The sequence below is a fragment of the Triturus cristatus genome, chromosome 6, assembly GCF_964204655.1.
Source record: "Triturus cristatus chromosome 6, aTriCri1.1, whole genome shotgun sequence".
In the NCBI taxonomy this organism is placed as follows: Eukaryota; Metazoa; Chordata; class Amphibia; order Caudata; family Salamandridae; genus Triturus; species Triturus cristatus.
The window spans coordinates 882,607,185-882,626,195 of record NC_140589.1 but is presented as its reverse complement, the minus strand read 5'-3'; the positions used below and the strand labels follow the sequence as shown (position 1 = coordinate 882,626,195).

Genomic DNA, 19,011 nt, shown 5'->3' with positions numbered 1-19,011 from the left:
GGAGGTCAGGTGGGTTTACTTGTGTCTTCTGGTTGTGAGCAGTAAACGTGGCTAAAAAGGTTGATGGAATGGTGTTTTAAAACACACACACACACACACACACAACTTCTGGTCCTCTTAAGGACAAAAGTATGGGTAATCCTACATGGGGCCAGTGGCGCAATGGATAACGCGTCTGACTACGGATCAGAAGATTGTAGGTTCGACTCCTATCTGGCTCGAAAGGGTCATAGGTCCCTGTTTTATGGTATTCCTGTGGAATTCTTATTTACCTCAGACTTGTTGTAGGTTCAATATTCTCGAGCAGGACTCATCCAGCAGTCGTTCCATGGTAGGGCTGCAGTAATAGGACCACGGCTAGTTAAAAGTTTCCCATTTGCTGCTGGATTCTATGTGAAGGCCGTCATGTGGTGTGCTGCTTTTGTATTTCAACATGGGTCTCTGAGTCTCTAAACTAGGAAAAAATCTTGTTGAGAAAAGTGTGTGTGAGAGGGTCTGTGGGTGCAGGCAGGTGTGTGCACTTGAGTGCTGACCCATTTACATGTGTGAGAGGGACAAGCAAATTGCCTGTGGGATGTAGGCCTACAACTGGAACCAAGCAGCCAGGCAGAACCACAGGTAAGGAGAGAGGAAGGCAGTTCATTATTAGAGCAGGATCATGAGCATGAGCATCTTGCCCTGCTCCCTTCTGCCCCGTTCGGCCACGATCGGCCAAGACCTCTCTATTAGGGTGGAGGGTGAACATTTCTTGGACCTCAGAAACTGAGGGATGCAGCGCCGATATGTCCTCCAAGGGCCTAGAGGACCTGGTGCCCAATCATGCCTGGTGTTTTTCAGCTTACCCGACCAATCTGGTTGCAAGGCGGATTTTAACAGTACTGCTGAAAAGGGACTCCCAGACAGCCCTGAGGCCATCATTTGCATAGGCCCTCCCCTTCTCTTTCTCTTGCTTCCCACAAAGCAACGCATCGCTGGCAGCAGTATAGATTTGGGGGTTGTGAAGAATAATGACAGGGAGGCTGAAGAAGGGAAAGAAAAGTCCCAGAAGTCCTGCAGGCTTCCTTGCTAAATGCAGCTGGCCATAGAGTGCACCTTCATTACTGCGAGGTAAATACATTAAAAATGTTGAGGAGAGACAAATTGAAAAATAGATATTAGGAGGAAAGCACTGGAACCTGCTTTATTATTTCAATTAGTCTTGAAAACATAGAACATTTCTCTCCTGAAAGCTGGTAAAAATATGGAACGCTTCACGAATTTGCGTGTCATCCTTGCGCAGGGGCCATGCTAATCTTCTCTGTATCGTTCCAATTTTAGTATATGTGCCGCCGAAGCGAGCACACTTCATTGATGAACCTACAATGTTTATAAACTCTCTAAATCTACGGTCTCTAGACATAGGGTGGCCTGGCAGAGATGCTCGTATGGCCAGTAAGCATTCAAATCTGAGCCAATGGGCAAAAATGCATGAAGAGTAACAATCCATTATTCTTCACTGCATTTGTGGTCCAAGACTTCACCAATTGGAAGTATGTAGATTATGCCAGGGTTGCAAAGGCTCATGGTTCAGGCTACTGACAAGGAACATTGTGACATCATGCTGCCTGTGGAACAGTGATATTAAAGGTGAGACAGCTGCACAGTAGGTTAGGTGAAGGGCTCTGAGAGGTGAAAGGCAGCATGCATGGGTCCCTGGACAAGGTGAGCCTATGACAAGGTGTCTGAATTTTCGCCTGTATTGTAATATTAAACACTTTATTGTTGTACCCGCCTGCTGATTAAGGAGTCCTCAAGATCAGCTCCACACAGACGTGGAACTGATGATGTTAATGCAGAATATTTAAGAAACTGAGGCTGATCTAAAACATTTCCTTGGACCTAGGACCATTTCCCCTGACTTTTAGGTCCTTCGTCCTCCTAAAGTCCTTTGTATAAGTTAGGAACACCTGACAGAACAGAATTTCAGGAGGTCAGGTGGGTTTACTTGTGTCTTCTGGTTGTGAGCAGTAAACGTGGCTAAAAAGGTTGATGGAATGGTGTTTTAAAACACACACACACACACACACACACAACTTCTGGTCCTCTTAAGGACAAAAGTATGGGTAATCCTACATGGGGCCAGTGGCGCAATGGATAACGCGTCTGACTACGGATCAGAAGATTGTAGGTTCGACTCCTATCTGGCTCGAAAGGGTCATAGGTCCCTGTTTTATGGTATTCCTGTGGAATTCTTATTTACCTCAGACTTGTTGTAGGTTCAATATTCTCGAGCAGGACTCATCCAGCAGTCGTTCCATGGTAGGGCTGCAGTAATAGGACCACGGCTAGTTAAAAGTTTCCCATTTGCTGCTGGATTCTATGTGAAGGCCGTCATGTGGTGTGCTGCTTTTGTATTTCAACATGGGTCTCTGAGTCTCTAAACTAGGAAAAAATCTTGTTGAGAAAAGTGTGTGTGAGAGGGTCTGTGGGTGCAGGCAGGTGTGTGCACTTGAGTGCTGACCCATTTACATGTGTGAGAGGGACAAGCAAATTGCCTGTGGGATGTAGGCCTACAACTGGAACCAAGCAGCCAGGCAGAACCACAGGTAAGGAGAGAGGAAGGCAGTTCATTATTAGAGCAGGATCATGAGCATCTTGCCCTGCTCCCTTCTGCCCCGATCGGCCACGATCGGCCAAGACCTCTCTATTAGGGTGGAGGGTGAACATTTCTTGGACCTCAGAAACTGAGGGATGCAGCGCCGATATGTCCTCCAAGGGCCTAGAGGACCTGGTGCCCAATCATGCCTGGTGTTTTTCAGCTTACCCGACCAATCTGGTTGCAAGGCGGATTTTAACAGTACTGCTGAAAAGGGACTCCCAGACAGCCCTGAGGCCATCATTTGCATAGGCCCTCCCCTTCTCTTTCTCTTGCTTCCCACAAAGCAACGCATCGCTGGCAGCAGTATAGATTTGGGGGTTGTGAAGAATAATGACAGGGAGGCTGAAGAAGGGAAAGAAAAGTCCCAGAAGTCCTGCAGGCTTCCTTGCTAAATGCAGCTGGCCATAGAGTGCACCTTCATTACTGCGAGGTAAATACATTAAAAATGTTGAGGAGAGACAAATTGAAAAATAGATATTAGGAGGAAAGCACTGGAACCTGCTTTATTATTTCAATTAGTCTTGAAAACATAGAACATTTCTCTCCTGAAAGCTGGTAAAAATATGGAACGCTTCACGAATTTGCGTGTCATCCTTGCGCAGGGGCCATGCTAATCTTCTCTGTATCGTTCCAATTTTAGTATATGTGCCGCCGAAGCGAGCACACTTCATTGATGAACCTACAATGTTTATAAACTCTCTAAATCTACGGTCTCTAGACATAGGGTGGCCTGGCAGAGATGCTCGTATGGCCAGTAAGCATTCAAATCTGAGCCAATGGGCAAAAATGCATGAAGAGTAACAATCCATTATTCTTCACTGCATTTGTGGTCCAAGACTTCACCAATTGGAAGTATGTAGATTATGCCAGGGTTGCAAAGGCTCATGGTTCAGGCTACTGACAAGGAACATTGTGACATCATGCTGCCTGTGGAACAGTGATATTAAAGGTGAGACAGCTGCACAGTAGGTTAGGTGAAGGGCTCTGAGAGGTGAAAGGCAGCATGCTTGGGTCCCTGGACAAGGTGAGCCTATGACAAGGTGTCTGAATTTTCGCCTGTATTGTAATATTAAACACTTTATTGTTGTACCCGCCTGCTGATTAAGGAGTCCTCAAGATCAGCTCCACACAGACGTGGAACTGATGATGTTAATGCAGAATATTTAAGAAACTGAGGCTGATCTAAAACATTTCCTTGGACCTAGGACCATTTCCCCTGACTTTTAGGTCCTTCGTCCTCCTAAAGTCCTTTGTATAAGTTAGGAACACCTGACAGAACAGAATTTCAGGAGGTCAGGTGGGTTTACTTGTGTCTTCTGGTTGTGAGCAGTAAACGTGGCTAAAAAGGTTGATGGAATGGTGTTTTAAAACACACACACACACACACACACACAACTTCTGGTCCTCTTAAGGACAAAAGTATGGGTAATCCTACATGGGGCCAGTGGCGCAATGGATAACGCGTCTGACTACGGATCAGAAGATTGTAGGTTCGACTCCTATCTGGCTCGAAAGGGTCATAGGTCCCTGTTTTATGGTATTCCTGTGGAATTCTTATTTACCTCAGACTTGTTGTAGGTTCAATATTCTCGAGCAGGACTCATCCAGCAGTCGTTCCATGGTAGGGCTGCAGTAATAGGACCACGGCTAGTTAAAAGTTTCCCATTTGCTGCTGGATTCTATGTGAAGGCCGTCATGTGGTGTGCTGCTTTTGTATTTCAACATGGGTCTCTGAGTCTCTAAACTAGGAAAAAATCTTGTTGAGAAAAGTGTGTGTGAGAGGGTCTGTGGGTGCAGGCAGGTGTGTGCACTTGAGTGCTGACCCATTTACATGTGTGAGAGGGACAAGCAAATTGCCTGTGGGATGTAGGCCTACAACTGGAACCAAGCAGCCAGGCAGAACCACAGGTAAGGAGAGAGGAAGGCAGTTCATTATTAGAGCAGGATCATGAGCATGAGCATCTTGCCCTGCTCCCTTCTGCCCCGTTCGGCCACGATCGGCCAAGACCTCTCTATTAGGGTGGAGGGTGAACATTTCTTGGACCTCAGAAACTGAGGGATGCAGCGCCGATATGTCCTCCAAGGGCCTAGAGGACCTGGTGCCCAATCATGCCTGGTGTTTTTCAGCTTACCCGACCAATCTGGTTGCAAGGCGGATTTTAACAGTACTGCTGAAAAGGGACTCCCAGACAGCCCTGAGGCCATCATTTGCATAGGCCCTCCCCTTCTCTTTCTCTTGCTTCCCACAAAGCAACGCATCGCTGGCAGCAGTATAGATTTGGGGGTTGTGAAGAATAATGACAGGGAGGCTGAAGAAGGGAAAGAAAAGTCCCAGAAGTCCTGCAGGCTTCCTTGCTAAATGCAGCTGGCCATAGAGTGCACCTTCATTACTGCGAGGTAAATACATTAAAAATGTTGAGGAGAGACAAATTGAAAAATAGATATTAGGAGGAAAGCACTGGAACCTGCTTTATTATTTCAATTAGTCTTGAAAACATAGAACATTTCTCTCCTGAAAGCTGGTAAAAATATGGAACGCTTCACGAATTTGCGTGTCATCCTTGCGCAGGGGCCATGCTAATCTTCTCTGTATCGTTCCAATTTTAGTATATGTGCCGCCGAAGCGAGCACACTTCATTGATGAACCTACAATGTTTATAAACTCTCTAAATCTACGGTCTCTAGACATAGGGTGGCCTGGCAGAGATGCTCGTATGGCCAGTAAGCATTCAAATCTGAGCCAATGGGCAAAAATGCATGAAGAGTAACAATCCATTATTCTTCACTGCATTTGTGGTCCAAGACTTCACCAATTGGAAGTATGTAGATTATGCCAGGGTTGCAAAGGCTCATGGTTCAGGCTACTGACAAGGAACATTGTGACATCATGCTGCCTGTGGAACAGTGATATTAAAGGTGAGACAGCTGCACAGTAGGTTAGGTGAAGGGCTCTGAGAGGTGAAAGGCAGCATGCATGGGTCCCTGGACAAGGTGAGCCTATGACAAGGTGTCTGAATTTTCGCCTGTATTGTAATATTAAACACTTTATTGTTGTACCCGCCTGCTGATTAAGGAGTCCTCAAGATCAGCTCCACACAGACGTGGAACTGATGATGTTAATGCAGAATATTTAAGAAACTGAGGCTGATCTAAAACATTTCCTTGGACCTAGGACCATTTCCCCTGACTTTTAGGTCCTTCGTCCTCCTAAAGTCCTTTGTATAAGTTAGGAACACCTGACAGAACAGAATTTCAGGAGGTCAGGTGGGTTTACTTGTGTCTTCTGGTTGTGAGCAGTAAACGTGGCTAAAAAGGTTGATGGAATGGTGTTTTAAAACACACACACACACACACACACACAACTTCTGGTCCTCTTAAGGACAAAAGTATGGGTAATCCTACATGGGGCCAGTGGCGCAATGGATAACGCGTCTGACTACGGATCAGAAGATTGTAGGTTCGACTCCTATCTGGCTCGAAAGGGTCATAGGTCCCTGTTTTATGGTATTCCTGTGGAATTCTTATTTACCTCAGACTTGTTGTAGGTTCAATATTCTCGAGCAGGACTCATCCAGCAGTCGTTCCATGGTAGGGCTGCAGTAATAGGACCACGGCTAGTTAAAAGTTTCCCATTTGCTGCTGGATTCTATGTGAAGGCCGTCATGTGGTGTGCTGCTTTTGTATTTCAACATGGGTCTCTGAGTCTCTAAACTAGGAAAAAATCTTGTTGAGAAAAGTGTGTGTGAGAGGGTCTGTGGGTGCAGGCAGGTGTGTGCACTTGAGTGCTGACCCATTTACATGTGTGAGAGGGACAAGCAAATTGCCTGTGGGATGTAGGCCTACAACTGGAACCAAGCAGCCAGGCAGAACCACAGGTAAGGAGAGAGGAAGGCAGTTCATTATTAGAGCAGGATCATGAGCATCTTGCCCTGCTCCCTTCTGCCCCGATCGGCCACGATCGGCCAAGACCTCTCTATTAGGGTGGAGGGTGAACATTTCTTGGACCTCAGAAACTGAGGGATGCAGCGCCGATATGTCCTCCAAGGGCCTAGAGGACCTGGTGCCCAATCATGCCTGGTGTTTTTCAGCTTACCCGACCAATCTGGTTGCAAGGCGGATTTTAACAGTACTGCTGAAAAGGGACTCCCAGACAGCCCTGAGGCCATCATTTGCATAGGCCCTCCCCTTCTCTTTCTCTTGCTATCCACAAAGCAACGCATCGCTGGCAGCAGTATAGATTTGGGGGTTGTGAAGAATAATGACAGGGAGGCTGAAGAAGGGAAAGAAAAGTCCCAGAAGTCCTGCAGGCTTCCTTGCTAAATGCAGCTGGCCATAGAGTGCACCTTCATTACTGCGAGGTAAATACATTAAAAATGTTGAGGAGAGACAAATTGAAAAATAGATATTAGGAGGAAAGCACTGGAACCTGCTTTATTATTTCAATTAGTCTTGAAAACATAGAACATTTCTCTCCTGAAAGCTGGTAAAAATATGGAACGCTTCACGAATTTGCGTGTCATCCTTGCGCAGGGGCCATGCTAATCTTCTCTGTATCGTTCCAATTTTAGTATATGTGCCGCCGAAGCGAGCACACTTCATTGATGAACCTACAATGTTTATAAACTCTCTAAATCTACGGTCTCTAGACATAGGGTGGCCTGGCAGAGATGCTCGTATGGCCAGTAAGCATTCAAATCTGAGCCAATGGGCAAAAATGCATGAAGAGTAACAATCCATTATTCTTCACTGCATTTGTGGTCCAAGACTTCACCAATTGGAAGTATGTAGATTATGCCAGGGTTGCAAAGGCTCATGGTTCAGGCTACTGACAAGGAACATTGTGACATCATGCTGCCTGTGGAACAGTGATATTAAAGGTGAGACAGCTGCACAGTAGGTTAGGTGAAGGGCTCTGAGAGGTGAAAGGCAGCATGCTTGGGTCCCTGGACAAGGTGAGCCTATGACAAGGTGTCTGAATTTTCGCCTGTATTGTAATATTAAACACTTTATTGTTGTACCCGCCTGCTGATTAAGGAGTCCTCAAGATCAGCTCCACACAGACGTGGAACTGATGATGTTAATGCAGAATATTTAAGAAACTGAGGCTGATCTAAAACATTTCCTTGGACCTAGGACCATTTCCCCTGACTTTTAGGTCCTTCGTCCTCCTAAAGTCCTTTGTATAAGTTAGGAACACCTGACAGAACAGAATTTCAGGAGGTCAGGTGGGTTTACTTGTGTCTTCTGGTTGTGAGCAGTAAACGTGGCTAAAAAGGTTGATGGAATGGTGTTTTAAAACACACACACACACACACACACACAACTTCTGGTCCTCTTAAGGACAAAAGTATGGGTAATCCTACATGGGGCCAGTGGCGCAATGGATAACGCGTCTGACTACGGATCAGAAGATTGTAGGTTCGACTCCTATCTGGCTCGAAAGGGTCATAGGTCCCTGTTTTATGGTATTCCTGTGGAATTCTTATTTACCTCAGACTTGTTGTAGGTTCAATATTCTCGAGCAGGACTCATCCAGCAGTCGTTCCATGGTAGGGCTGCAGTAATAGGACCACGGCTAGTTAAAAGTTTCCCATTTGCTGCTGGATTCTATGTGAAGGCCGTCATGTGGTGTGCTGCTTTTGTATTTCAACATGGGTCTCTGAGTCTCTAAACTAGGAAAAAATCTTGTTGAGAAAAGTGTGTGTGAGAGGGTCTGTGGGTGCAGGCAGGTGTGTGCACTTGAGTGCTGACCCATTTACATGTGTGAGAGGGACAAGCAAATTGCCTGTGGGATGTAGGCCTACAACTGGAACCAAGCAGCCAGGCAGAACCACAGGTAAGGAGAGAGGAAGGCAGTTCATTATTAGAGCAGGATCATGAGCATCTTGCCCTGCTCCCTTCTGCCCCGATCGGCCACGATCGGCCAAGACCTCTCTATTAGGGTGGAGGGTGAACATTTCTTGGACCTCAGAAACTGAGGGATGCAGCGCCGATATGTCCTCCAAGGGCCTAGAGGACCTGGTGCCCAATCATGCCTGGTGTTTTTCAGCTTACCCGACCAATCTGGTTGCAAGGCGGATTTTAACAGTACTGCTGAAAAGGGACTCCCAGACAGCCCTGAGGCCATCATTTGCATAGGCCCTCCCCTTCTCTTTCTCTTGCTTCCCACAAAGCAACGCATCGCTGGCAGCAGTATAGATTTGGGGGTTGTGAAGAATAATGACAGGGAGGCTGAAGAAGGGAAAGAAAAGTCCCAGAAGTCCTGCAGGCTTCCTTGCTAAATGCAGCTGGCCATAGAGTGCACCTTCATTACTGCGAGGTAAATACATTAAAAATGTTGAGGAGAGACAAATTGAAAAATAGATATTAGGAGGAAAGCACTGGAACCTGCTTTATTATTTCAATTAGTCTTGAAAACATAGAACATTTCTCTCCTGAAAGCTGGTAAAAATATGGAACGCTTCACGAATTTGCGTGTCATCCTTGCGCAGGGGCCATGCTAATCTTCTCTGTATCGTTCCAATTTTAGTATATGTGCCGCCGAAGCGAGCACACTTCATTGATGAACCTACAATGTTTATAAACTCTCTAAATCTACGGTCTCTAGACATAGGGTGGCCTGGCAGAGATGCTCGTATGGCCAGTAAGCATTCAAATCTGAGCCAATGGGCAAAAATGCATGAAGAGTAACAATCCATTATTCTTCACTGCATTTGTGGTCCAAGACTTCACCAATTGGAAGTATGTAGATTATGCCAGGGTTGCAAAGGCTCATGGTTCAGGCTACTGACAAGGAACATTGTGACATCATGCTGCCTGTGGAACAGTGATATTAAAGGTGAGACAGCTGCACAGTAGGTTAGGTGAAGGGCTCTGAGAGGTGAAAGGCAGCATGCTTGGGTCCCTGGACAAGGTGAGCCTATGACAAGGTGTCTGAATTTTCGCCTGTATTGTAATATTAAACACTTTATTGTTGTACCCGCCTGCTGATTAAGGAGTCCTCAAGATCAGCTCCACACAGACGTGGAACTGATGATGTTAATGCAGAATATTTAAGAAACTGAGGCTGATCTAAAACATTTCCTTGGACCTAGGACCATTTCCCCTGACTTTTAGGTCCTTCGTCCTCCTAAAGTCCTTTGTATAAGTTAGGAACACCTGACAGAACAGAATTTCAGGAGGTCAGGTGGGTTTACTTGTGTCTTCTGGTTGTGAGCAGTAAACGTGGCTAAAAAGGTTGATGGAATGGTGTTTTAAAACACACACACACACACACACACACAACTTCTGGTCCTCTTAAGGACAAAAGTATGGGTAATCCTACATGGGGCCAGTGGCGCAATGGATAACGCGTCTGACTACGGATCAGAAGATTGTAGGTTCGACTCCTATCTGGCTCGAAAGGGTCATAGGTCCCTGTTTTATGGTATTCCTGTGGAATTCTTATTTACCTCAGACTTGTTGTAGGTTCAATATTCTCGAGCAGGACTCATCCAGCAGTCGTTCCATGGTAGGGCTGCAGTAATAGGACCACGGCTAGTTAAAAGTTTCCCATTTGCTGCTGGATTCTATGTGAAGGCCGTCATGTGGTGTGCTGCTTTTGTATTTCAACATGGGTCTCTGAGTCTCTAAACTAGGAAAAAATCTTGTTGAGAAAAGTGTGTGTGAGAGGGTCTGTGGGTGCAGGCAGGTGTGTGCACTTGAGTGCTGACCCATTTACATGTGTGAGAGGGACAAGCAAATTGCCTGTGGGATGTAGGCCTACAACTGGAACCAAGCAGCCAGGCAGAACCACAGGTAAGGAGAGAGGAAGGCAGTTCATTATTAGAGCAGGATCATGAGCATGAGCATCTTGCCCTGCTCCCTTCTGCCCCGTTCGGCCACGATCGGCCAAGACCTCTCTATTAGGGTGGAGGGTGAACATTTCTTGGACCTCAGAAACTGAGGGATGCAGCGCCGATATGTCCTCCAAGGGCCTAGAGGACCTGGTGCCCAATCATGCCTGGTGTTTTTCAGCTTACCCGACCAATCTGGTTGCAAGGCGGATTTTAACAGTACTGCTGAAAAGGGACTCCCAGACAGCCCTGAGGCCATCATTTGCATAGGCCCTCCCCTTCTCTTTCTCTTGCTTCCCACAAAGCAACGCATCGCTGGCAGCAGTATAGATTTGGGGGTTGTGAAGAATAATGACAGGGAGGCTGAAGAAGGGAAAGAAAAGTCCCAGAAGTCCTGCAGGCTTCCTTGCTAAATGCAGCTGGCCATAGAGTGCACCTTCATTACTGCGAGGTAAATACATTAAAAATGTTGAGGAGAGACAAATTGAAAAATAGATATTAGGAGGAAAGCACTGGAACCTGCTTTATTATTTCAATTAGTCTTGAAAACATAGAACATTTCTCTCCTGAAAGCTGGTAAAAATATGGAACGCTTCACGAATTTGCGTGTCATCCTTGCGCAGGGGCCATGCTAATCTTCTCTGTATCGTTCCAATTTTAGTATATGTGCCGCCGAAGCGAGCACACTTCATTGATGAACCTACAATGTTTATAAACTCTCTAAATCTACGGTCTCTAGACATAGGGTGGCCTGGCAGAGATGCTCGTATGGCCAGTAAGCATTCAAATCTGAGCCAATGGGCAAAAATGCATGAAGAGTAACAATCCATTATTCTTCACTGCATTTGTGGTCCAAGACTTCACCAATTGGAAGTATGTAGATTATGCCAGGGTTGCAAAGGCTCATGGTTCAGGCTACTGACAAGGAACATTGTGACATCATGCTGCCTGTGGAACAGTGATATTAAAGGTGAGACAGCTGCACAGTAGGTTAGGTGAAGGGCTCTGAGAGGTGAAAGGCAGCATGCATGGGTCCCTGGACAAGGTGAGCCTATGACAAGGTGTCTGAATTTTCGCCTGTATTGTAATATTAAACACTTTATTGTTGTACCCGCCTGCTGATTAAGGAGTCCTCAAGATCAGCTCCACACAGACGTGGAACTGATGATGTTAATGCAGAATATTTAAGAAACTGAGGCTGATCTAAAACATTTCCTTGGACCTAGGACCATTTCCCCTGACTTTTAGGTCCTTCGTCCTCCTAAAGTCCTTTGTATAAGTTAGGAACACCTGACAGAACAGAATTTCAGGAGGTCAGGTGGGTTTACTTGTGTCTTCTGGTTGTGAGCAGTAAACGTGGCTAAAAAGGTTGATGGAATGGTGTTTTAAAACACACACACACACACACACACACAACTTCTGGTCCTCTTAAGGACAAAAGTATGGGTAATCCTACATGGGGCCAGTGGCGCAATGGATAACGCGTCTGACTACGGATCAGAAGATTGTAGGTTCGACTCCTATCTGGCTCGAAAGGGTCATAGGTCCCTGTTTTATGGTATTCCTGTGGAATTCTTATTTACCTCAGACTTGTTGTAGGTTCAATATTCTCGAGCAGGACTCATCCAGCAGTCGTTCCATGGTAGGGCTGCAGTAATAGGACCACGGCTAGTTAAAAGTTTCCCATTTGCTGCTGGATTCTATGTGAAGGCCGTCATGTGGTGTGCTGCTTTTGTATTTCAACATGGGTCTCTGAGTCTCTAAACTAGGAAAAAATCTTGTTGAGAAAAGTGTGTGTGAGAGGGTCTGTGGGTGCAGGCAGGTGTGTGCACTTGAGTGCTGACCCATTTACATGTGTGAGAGGGACAAGCAAATTGCCTGTGGGATGTAGGCCTACAACTGGAACCAAGCAGCCAGGCAGAACCACAGGTAAGGAGAGAGGAAGGCAGTTCATTATTAGAGCAGGATCATGAGCATCTTGCCCTGCTCCCTTCTGCCCCGATCGGCCACGATCGGCCAAGACCTCTCTATTAGGGTGGAGGGTGAACATTTCTTGGACCTCAGAAACTGAGGGATGCAGCGCCGATATGTCCTCCAAGGGCCTAGAGGACCTGGTGCCCAATCATGCCTGGTGTTTTTCAGCTTACCCGACCAATCTGGTTGCAAGGCGGATTTTAACAGTACTGCTGAAAAGGGACTCCCAGACAGCCCTGAGGCCATCATTTGCATAGGCCCTCCCCTTCTCTTTCTCTTGCTATCCACAAAGCAACGCATCGCTGGCAGCAGTATAGATTTGGGGGTTGTGAAGAATAATGACAGGGAGGCTGAAGAAGGGAAAGAAAAGTCCCAGAAGTCCTGCAGGCTTCCTTGCTAAATGCAGCTGGCCATAGAGTGCACCTTCATTACTGCGAGGTAAATACATTAAAAATGTTGAGGAGAGACAAATTGAAAAATAGATATTAGGAGGAAAGCACTGGAACCTGCTTTATTATTTCAATTAGTCTTGAAAACATAGAACATTTCTCTCCTGAAAGCTGGTAAAAATATGGAACGCTTCACGAATTTGCGTGTCATCCTTGCGCAGGGGCCATGCTAATCTTCTCTGTATCGTTCCAATTTTAGTATATGTGCCGCCGAAGCGAGCACACTTCATTGATGAACCTACAATGTTTATAAACTCTCTAAATCTACGGTCTCTAGACATAGGGTGGCCTGGCAGAGATGCTCGTATGGCCAGTAAGCATTCAAATCTGAGCCAATGGGCAAAAATGCATGAAGAGTAACAATCCATTATTCTTCACTGCATTTGTGGTCCAAGACTTCACCAATTGGAAGTATGTAGATTATGCCAGGGTTGCAAAGGCTCATGGTTCAGGCTACTGACAAGGAACATTGTGACATCATGCTGCCTGTGGAACAGTGATATTAAAGGTGAGACAGCTGCACAGTAGGTTAGGTGAAGGGCTCTGAGAGGTGAAAGGCAGCATGCTTGGGTCCCTGGACAAGGTGAGCCTATGACAAGGTGTCTGAATTTTCGCCTGTATTGTAATATTAAACACTTTATTGTTGTACCCGCCTGCTGATTAAGGAGTCCTCAAGATCAGCTCCACACAGACGTGGAACTGATGATGTTAATGCAGAATATTTAAGAAACTGAGGCTGATCTAAAACATTTCCTTGGACCTAGGACCATTTCCCCTGACTTTTAGGTCCTTCGTCCTCCTAAAGTCCTTTGTATAAGTTAGGAACACCTGACAGAACAGAATTTCAGGAGGTCAGGTGGGTTTACTTGTGTCTTCTGGTTGTGAGCAGTAAACGTGGCTAAAAAGGTTGATGGAATGGTGTTTTAAAACACACACACACACACACACACACAACTTCTGGTCCTCTTAAGGACAAAAGTATGGGTAATCCTACATGGGGCCAGTGGCGCAATGGATAACGCGTCTGACTACGGATCAGAAGATTGTAGGTTCGACTCCTATCTGGCTCGAAAGGGTCATAGGTCCCTGTTTTATGGTATTCCTGTGGAATTCTTATTTACCTCAGACTTGTTGTAGGTTCAATATTCTCGAGCAGGACTCATCCAGCAGTCGTTCCATGGTAGGGCTGCAGTAATAGGACCACGGCTAGTTAAAAGTTTCCCATTTGCTGCTGGATTCTATGTGAAGGCCGTCATGTGGTGTGCTGCTTTTGTATTTCAACATGGGTCTCTGAGTCTCTAAACTAGGAAAAAATCTTGTTGAGAAAAGTGTGTGTGAGAGGGTCTGTGGGTGCAGGCAGGTGTGTGCACTTGAGTGCTGACCCATTTACATGTGTGAGAGGGACAAGCAAATTGCCTGTGGGATGTAGGCCTACAACTGGAACCAAGCAGCCAGGCAGAACCACAGGTAAGGAGAGAGGAAGGCAGTTCATTATTAGAGCAGGATCATGAGCATCTTGCCCTGCTCCCTTCTGCCCCGATCGGCCACGATCGGCCAAGACCTCTCTATTAGGGTGGAGGGTGAACATTTCTTGGACCTCAGAAACTGAGGGATGCAGCGCCGATATGTCCTCCAAGGGCCTAGAGGACCTGGTGCCCAATCATGCCTGGTGTTTTTCAGCTTACCCGACCAATCTGGTTGCAAGGCGGATTTTAACAGTACTGCTGAAAAGGGACTCCCAGACAGCCCTGAGGCCATCATTTGCATAGGCCCTCCCCTTCTCTTTCTCTTGCTTCCCACAAAGCAACGCATCGCTGGCAGCAGTATAGATTTGGGGGTTGTGAAGAATAATGACAGGGAGGCTGAAGAAGGGAAAGAAAAGTCCCAGAAGTCCTGCAGGCTTCCTTGCTAAATGCAGCTGGCCATAGAGTGCACCTTCATTACTGCGAGGTAAATACATTAAAAATGTTGAGGAGAGACAAATTGAAAAATAGATATTAGGAGGAAAGCACTGGAACCTGCTTTATTATTTCAATTAGTCTTGAAAACATAGAACATTTCTCTCCTGAAAGCTGGTAAAAATATGGAACGCTTCACGAATTTGCGTGTCATCCTTGCGCAGGGGCCATGCTAATCTTCTCTGTATCGTTCCAATTTTAGTATATGTGCCGCCGAAGCGAGCACACTTCATTGATGAACCTACAATGTTTATAAACTCTCTAAATCTACGGTCTCTAGACATAGGGTGGCCTGGCAGAGATGCTCGTATGGCCAGTAAGCATTCAAATCTGAGCCAATGGGCAAAAATGCATGAAGAGTAACAATCCATTATTCTTCACTGCATTTGTGGTCCAAGACTTCACCAATTGGAAGTATGTAGATTATGCCAGGGTTGCAAAGGCTCATGGTTCAGGCTACTGACAAGGAACATTGTGACATCATGCTGCCTGTGGAACAGTGATATTAAAGGTGAGACAGCTGCACAGTAGGTTAGGTGAAGGGCTCTGAGAGGTGAAAGGCAGCATGCTTGGGTCCCTGGACAAGGTGAGCCTATGACAAGGTGTCTGAATTTTCGCCTGTATTGTAATATTAAACACTTTATTGTTGTACCCGCCTGCTGATTAAGGAGTCCTCAAGATCAGCTCCACACAGACGTGGAACTGATGATGTTAATGCAGAATATTTAAGAAACTGAGGCTGATCTAAAACATTTCCTTGGACCTAGGACCATTTCCCCTGACTTTTAGGTCCTTCGTCCTCCTAAAGTCCTTTGTATAAGTTAGGAACACCTGACAGAACAGAATTTCAGGAGGTCAGGTGGGTTTACTTGTGTCTTCTGGTTGTGAGCAGTAAACGTGGCTAAAAAGGTTGATGGAATGGTGTTTTAAAACACACACACACACACACACACACAACTTCTGGTCCTCTTAAGGACAAAAGTATGGGTAATCCTACATGGGGCCAGTGGCGCAATGGATAACGCGTCTGACTACGGATCAGAAGATTGTAGGTTCGACTCCTATCTGGCTCGAAAGGGTCATAGGTCCCTGTTTTATGGTATTCCTGTGGAATTCTTATTTACCTCAGACTTGTTGTAGGTTCAATATTCTCGAGCAGGACTCATCCAGCAGTCGTTCCATGGTAGGGCTGCAGTAATAGGACCACGGCTAGTTAAAAGTTTCCCATTTGCTGCTGGATTCTATGTGAAGGCCGTCATGTGGTGTGCTGCTTTTGTATTTCAACATGGGTCTCTGAGTCTCTAAACTAGGAAAAAATCTTGTTGAGAAAAGTGTGTGTGAGAGGGTCTGTGGGTGCAGGCAGGTGTGTGCACTTGAGTGCTGACCCATTTACATGTGTGAGAGGGACAAGCAAATTGCCTGTGGGATGTAGGCCTACAACTGGAACCAAGCAGCCAGGCAGAACCACAGGTAAGGAGAGAGGAAGGCAGTTCATTATTAGAGCAGGATCATGAGCATCTTGCCCTGCTCCCTTCTGCCCCGATCGGCCACGATCGGCCAAGACCTCTCTATTAGGGTGGAGGGTGAACATTTCTTGGACCTCAGAAACTGAGGGATGCAGCGCCAATATGTCCTCCAAGGGCCTAGAGGACCTGGTGCCCAATCATGCCTGGTGTTTTTCAGCTTACCCGACCAATCTGGTTGCAAGGCGGATTTTAACAGTACTGCTGAAAAGGGACTCCCAGACAGCCCTGAGGCCATCATTTGCATAGGCCCTCCCCTTCTCTTTCTCTTGCTTCCCACAAAGCAACGCATCGCTGGCAGCAGTATAGATTTGGGGGTTGTGAAGAATAATGACAGGGAGGCTGAAGAAGGGAAAGAAAAGTCCCAGAAGTCCTGCAGGCTTCCTTGCTAAATGCAGCTGGCCATAGAGTGCACCTTCATTACTGCGAGGTAAATACATTAAAAATGTTGAGGAGAGACAAATTGAAAAATAGATATTAGGAGGAAAGCACTGGAACCTGCTTTATTATTTCAATTAGTCTTGAAAACATAGAACATTTCTCTTCTGAAAGCTGGTAAAAATATGGAACGCTTCACGAATTTGCGTGTCATCCTTGCGCAGGGGCCATGCTAATCTTCTCTGTATCGTTCCAATTTTAGTATATGTGCCGCCGAAGCGAGCACACTTCATTGATGAACCTACAATGTTTATAAACTCTCTAAATCTACGGTCTCTAGACATAGGGTGGCCTGGCAGAGATGCTCGTATGGCCAGTAAGCATTCAAATCTGAGCCAATGGGCAAAAATGCATGAAGAGTAACAATCCATTATTCTTCACTGCATTTGTGGTCCAAGACTTCACCAATTGGAAGTATGTAGATTATGCCAGGGTTGCAAAGGCTCATGGTTCAGGCTACTGACAAGGAACATTGTGACATCATGCTGCCTGTGGAACAGTGATATTAAAGGTGAGACAGCTGCACAGTAGGTTAGGTGAAGGGCTCTGAGAGGTGAAAGGCAGCATGCTTGGGTCCCTGGACAAGGTGAGCCTATGACAAGGTGTCTGAATTTTCGCCTGTATTGTAATATTAAACACTTTATTGTTGTACCCGCCTGCTGATTAAGGAGTCCTCAAGATCAGCTCCACACAGACGTGGAACTGATGATGTTAATGCAGAATATTTAAGAAACTGAGGCTGATCTAAAACATTTCCTTGGACCTAGGACCATTTCCCCTGACTTTTAGGTCCTTCGTCCTCCTAAAGTCCTTTGTATAAGTTAGGAACACCTGACAGAACAGAATTTCAGGAGGTCAGGTGGGTTTACTTGTGTCTTCTGGTTGTGAGCAGTAAACGTGGCTAAAAAGGTTGATGGAATGGTGTTTTAAAACACACACACACACACACAACTTCTGGTCCTCTTAAGGACAAAAGTATGGGTAATCCTACATGGGGCCAGTGGCGCAATGGATAACGCGTCTGACTACGGATCAGAAGATTGTAGGTTCGACTCCTATCTGGCTCGAAAGGGTCATAGGTCCCTGTTTTATGGTATTCCTGTGGAATTCTTATTTACCTCAGACTTGTTGTAGGTTCAATATTCTCGAGCAGGACTCATCCAGCAGTCGTTCCATGGTAGGGCTGCAGTAATAGGACCACGGCTAGTTAAAAGTTTCCCATTTGCTGCTGGATTCTATGTGAAGGCCGTCATGTGGTGTGCTGCTTTTGTATTTCAACATGGGTCTCTGAGTCTCTAAACTAGGAAAAAATCTTGTTGAGAAAAGTGTGTGTGAGAGGGTCTGTGGGTGCAGGCAGGTGTGTGCACTTGAGTGCTGACCCATTTACATGTGTGAGAGGGACAAGCAAATTGCCTGTGGGATGTAGGCCTACAACTGGAACCAAGCAGCCAGGCAGAACCACAGGTAAGGAGAGAGGAAGGCAGTTCATTATTAGAGCAGGATCATGAGCATCTTGCCCTGCTCCCTTCTGCCCCGATCGGCCACGATCGGCCAAGACCTCTCTATTAGGGTGGAGGGTGAACATTTCTTGGACCTCAGAAACTGAGGGATGCAGCGCCGATATGTCCTCCAAGGGCCTAGAGGACCTGGTGCCCAATCATGCCTGGTGTTTTTCAGCTTACCCGACCAATCTGGTTGCAAGGCGGATTTTAACAGTACTGCTGAAAAGGGACTCCCAGACAGCCCTGAGGCCATCATTTGCATAGGCCCTCCCCTTCTCTTTCTCTTGCTTCCCACAAAGCAACGCATCGCTGGCAGCAGTATAGATTTGGGGGTTGTGAAGAATAATGACAGGGAGGCTGAAGAAGGGAAAGAAAAGTCCCAGAAGTCCTGCAGGCTTCCTTGCTAAATGCAGCTGGCCATAGAGTGCACCTTCATTACTGCGAGGTAAATACATTAAAAATGTTGAGGAGAGACAAATTGAAAAATAGATATTAGGAGGAAAGCACTGGAACCTGCTTTATTATTTCAATTAGTCTTGAAAACATAGAACATTTCTCTCCTGAAAGCTGGTAAAAATATGGAACGCTTCACGAATTTGCGTGTCATCCTTGCGCAGGGGCCATGCTAATCTTCTCTGTATCGTTCCAATTTTAGTATATGTGCCGCCGAAGCGAGCACACTTCATTGATGAAC

The 19,011-nt window shown here is 46.1% G+C and overlaps 20 non-coding genes across 20 annotated transcripts; 10 read left to right on the top strand and 10 right to left on the bottom strand.

The window, feature by feature from the left end:
* The first annotated feature begins 148 nt into the window (after positions 1-148).
* Positions 149-221, top strand: TRNAR-ACG (transfer RNA arginine (anticodon ACG)). Its single transcript has one exon. It is a non-coding gene; the product is annotated as a tRNA-Arg (tRNA).
* A 1,013-nt stretch (positions 222-1,234) lies between these two features.
* Positions 1,235-1,341, bottom strand: LOC146818695 (U6 spliceosomal RNA). Its single transcript, XR_014963679.1, has one exon. It is a non-coding gene; the product is annotated as a U6 spliceosomal RNA (small nuclear RNA).
* A 774-nt stretch (positions 1,342-2,115) lies between these two features.
* Positions 2,116-2,188, top strand: TRNAR-ACG (transfer RNA arginine (anticodon ACG)). Its single transcript has one exon. It is a non-coding gene; the product is annotated as a tRNA-Arg (tRNA).
* Positions 2,189-3,195: 1,007 nt separating this feature from the next.
* Positions 3,196-3,302, bottom strand: LOC146818693 (U6 spliceosomal RNA). The gene has a single exon (XR_014963678.1). It is a non-coding gene; the product is annotated as a U6 spliceosomal RNA (small nuclear RNA).
* Positions 3,303-4,076: 774 nt separating this feature from the next.
* TRNAR-ACG (transfer RNA arginine (anticodon ACG)) lies at positions 4,077-4,149 on the top strand. Its single transcript has one exon. It is a non-coding gene; the product is annotated as a tRNA-Arg (tRNA).
* A 1,013-nt stretch (positions 4,150-5,162) lies between these two features.
* On the bottom strand, positions 5,163-5,269 carry LOC146818691 (U6 spliceosomal RNA). The gene has a single exon (XR_014963677.1). It is a non-coding gene; the product is annotated as a U6 spliceosomal RNA (small nuclear RNA).
* A 774-nt stretch (positions 5,270-6,043) lies between these two features.
* On the top strand, positions 6,044-6,116 carry TRNAR-ACG (transfer RNA arginine (anticodon ACG)). Its single transcript has one exon. It is a non-coding gene; the product is annotated as a tRNA-Arg (tRNA).
* Positions 6,117-7,123: 1,007 nt separating this feature from the next.
* Positions 7,124-7,230, bottom strand: LOC146818689 (U6 spliceosomal RNA). The gene has a single exon (XR_014963676.1). It is a non-coding gene; the product is annotated as a U6 spliceosomal RNA (small nuclear RNA).
* A 774-nt stretch (positions 7,231-8,004) lies between these two features.
* TRNAR-ACG (transfer RNA arginine (anticodon ACG)) lies at positions 8,005-8,077 on the top strand. The gene has a single exon. It is a non-coding gene; the product is annotated as a tRNA-Arg (tRNA).
* A 1,007-nt stretch (positions 8,078-9,084) lies between these two features.
* Positions 9,085-9,191, bottom strand: LOC146818687 (U6 spliceosomal RNA). The gene has a single exon (XR_014963675.1). It is a non-coding gene; the product is annotated as a U6 spliceosomal RNA (small nuclear RNA).
* Positions 9,192-9,965: 774 nt separating this feature from the next.
* On the top strand, positions 9,966-10,038 carry TRNAR-ACG (transfer RNA arginine (anticodon ACG)). The gene has a single exon. It is a non-coding gene; the product is annotated as a tRNA-Arg (tRNA).
* Positions 10,039-11,051: 1,013 nt separating this feature from the next.
* LOC146818685 (U6 spliceosomal RNA) lies at positions 11,052-11,158 on the bottom strand. Its single transcript, XR_014963674.1, has one exon. It is a non-coding gene; the product is annotated as a U6 spliceosomal RNA (small nuclear RNA).
* A 774-nt stretch (positions 11,159-11,932) lies between these two features.
* On the top strand, positions 11,933-12,005 carry TRNAR-ACG (transfer RNA arginine (anticodon ACG)). Its single transcript has one exon. It is a non-coding gene; the product is annotated as a tRNA-Arg (tRNA).
* Positions 12,006-13,012: 1,007 nt separating this feature from the next.
* LOC146818683 (U6 spliceosomal RNA) lies at positions 13,013-13,119 on the bottom strand. The gene has a single exon (XR_014963673.1). It is a non-coding gene; the product is annotated as a U6 spliceosomal RNA (small nuclear RNA).
* Positions 13,120-13,893: 774 nt separating this feature from the next.
* Positions 13,894-13,966, top strand: TRNAR-ACG (transfer RNA arginine (anticodon ACG)). The gene has a single exon. It is a non-coding gene; the product is annotated as a tRNA-Arg (tRNA).
* A 1,007-nt stretch (positions 13,967-14,973) lies between these two features.
* On the bottom strand, positions 14,974-15,080 carry LOC146818681 (U6 spliceosomal RNA). Its single transcript, XR_014963671.1, has one exon. It is a non-coding gene; the product is annotated as a U6 spliceosomal RNA (small nuclear RNA).
* Positions 15,081-15,854: 774 nt separating this feature from the next.
* On the top strand, positions 15,855-15,927 carry TRNAR-ACG (transfer RNA arginine (anticodon ACG)). The gene has a single exon. It is a non-coding gene; the product is annotated as a tRNA-Arg (tRNA).
* A 1,007-nt stretch (positions 15,928-16,934) lies between these two features.
* Positions 16,935-17,041, bottom strand: LOC146818679 (U6 spliceosomal RNA). The gene has a single exon (XR_014963670.1). It is a non-coding gene; the product is annotated as a U6 spliceosomal RNA (small nuclear RNA).
* Positions 17,042-17,809: 768 nt separating this feature from the next.
* TRNAR-ACG (transfer RNA arginine (anticodon ACG)) lies at positions 17,810-17,882 on the top strand. The gene has a single exon. It is a non-coding gene; the product is annotated as a tRNA-Arg (tRNA).
* Positions 17,883-18,889: 1,007 nt separating this feature from the next.
* On the bottom strand, positions 18,890-18,996 carry LOC146818677 (U6 spliceosomal RNA). The gene has a single exon (XR_014963669.1). It is a non-coding gene; the product is annotated as a U6 spliceosomal RNA (small nuclear RNA).
* Between the last annotated feature and the right edge of the window lie 15 nt (positions 18,997-19,011).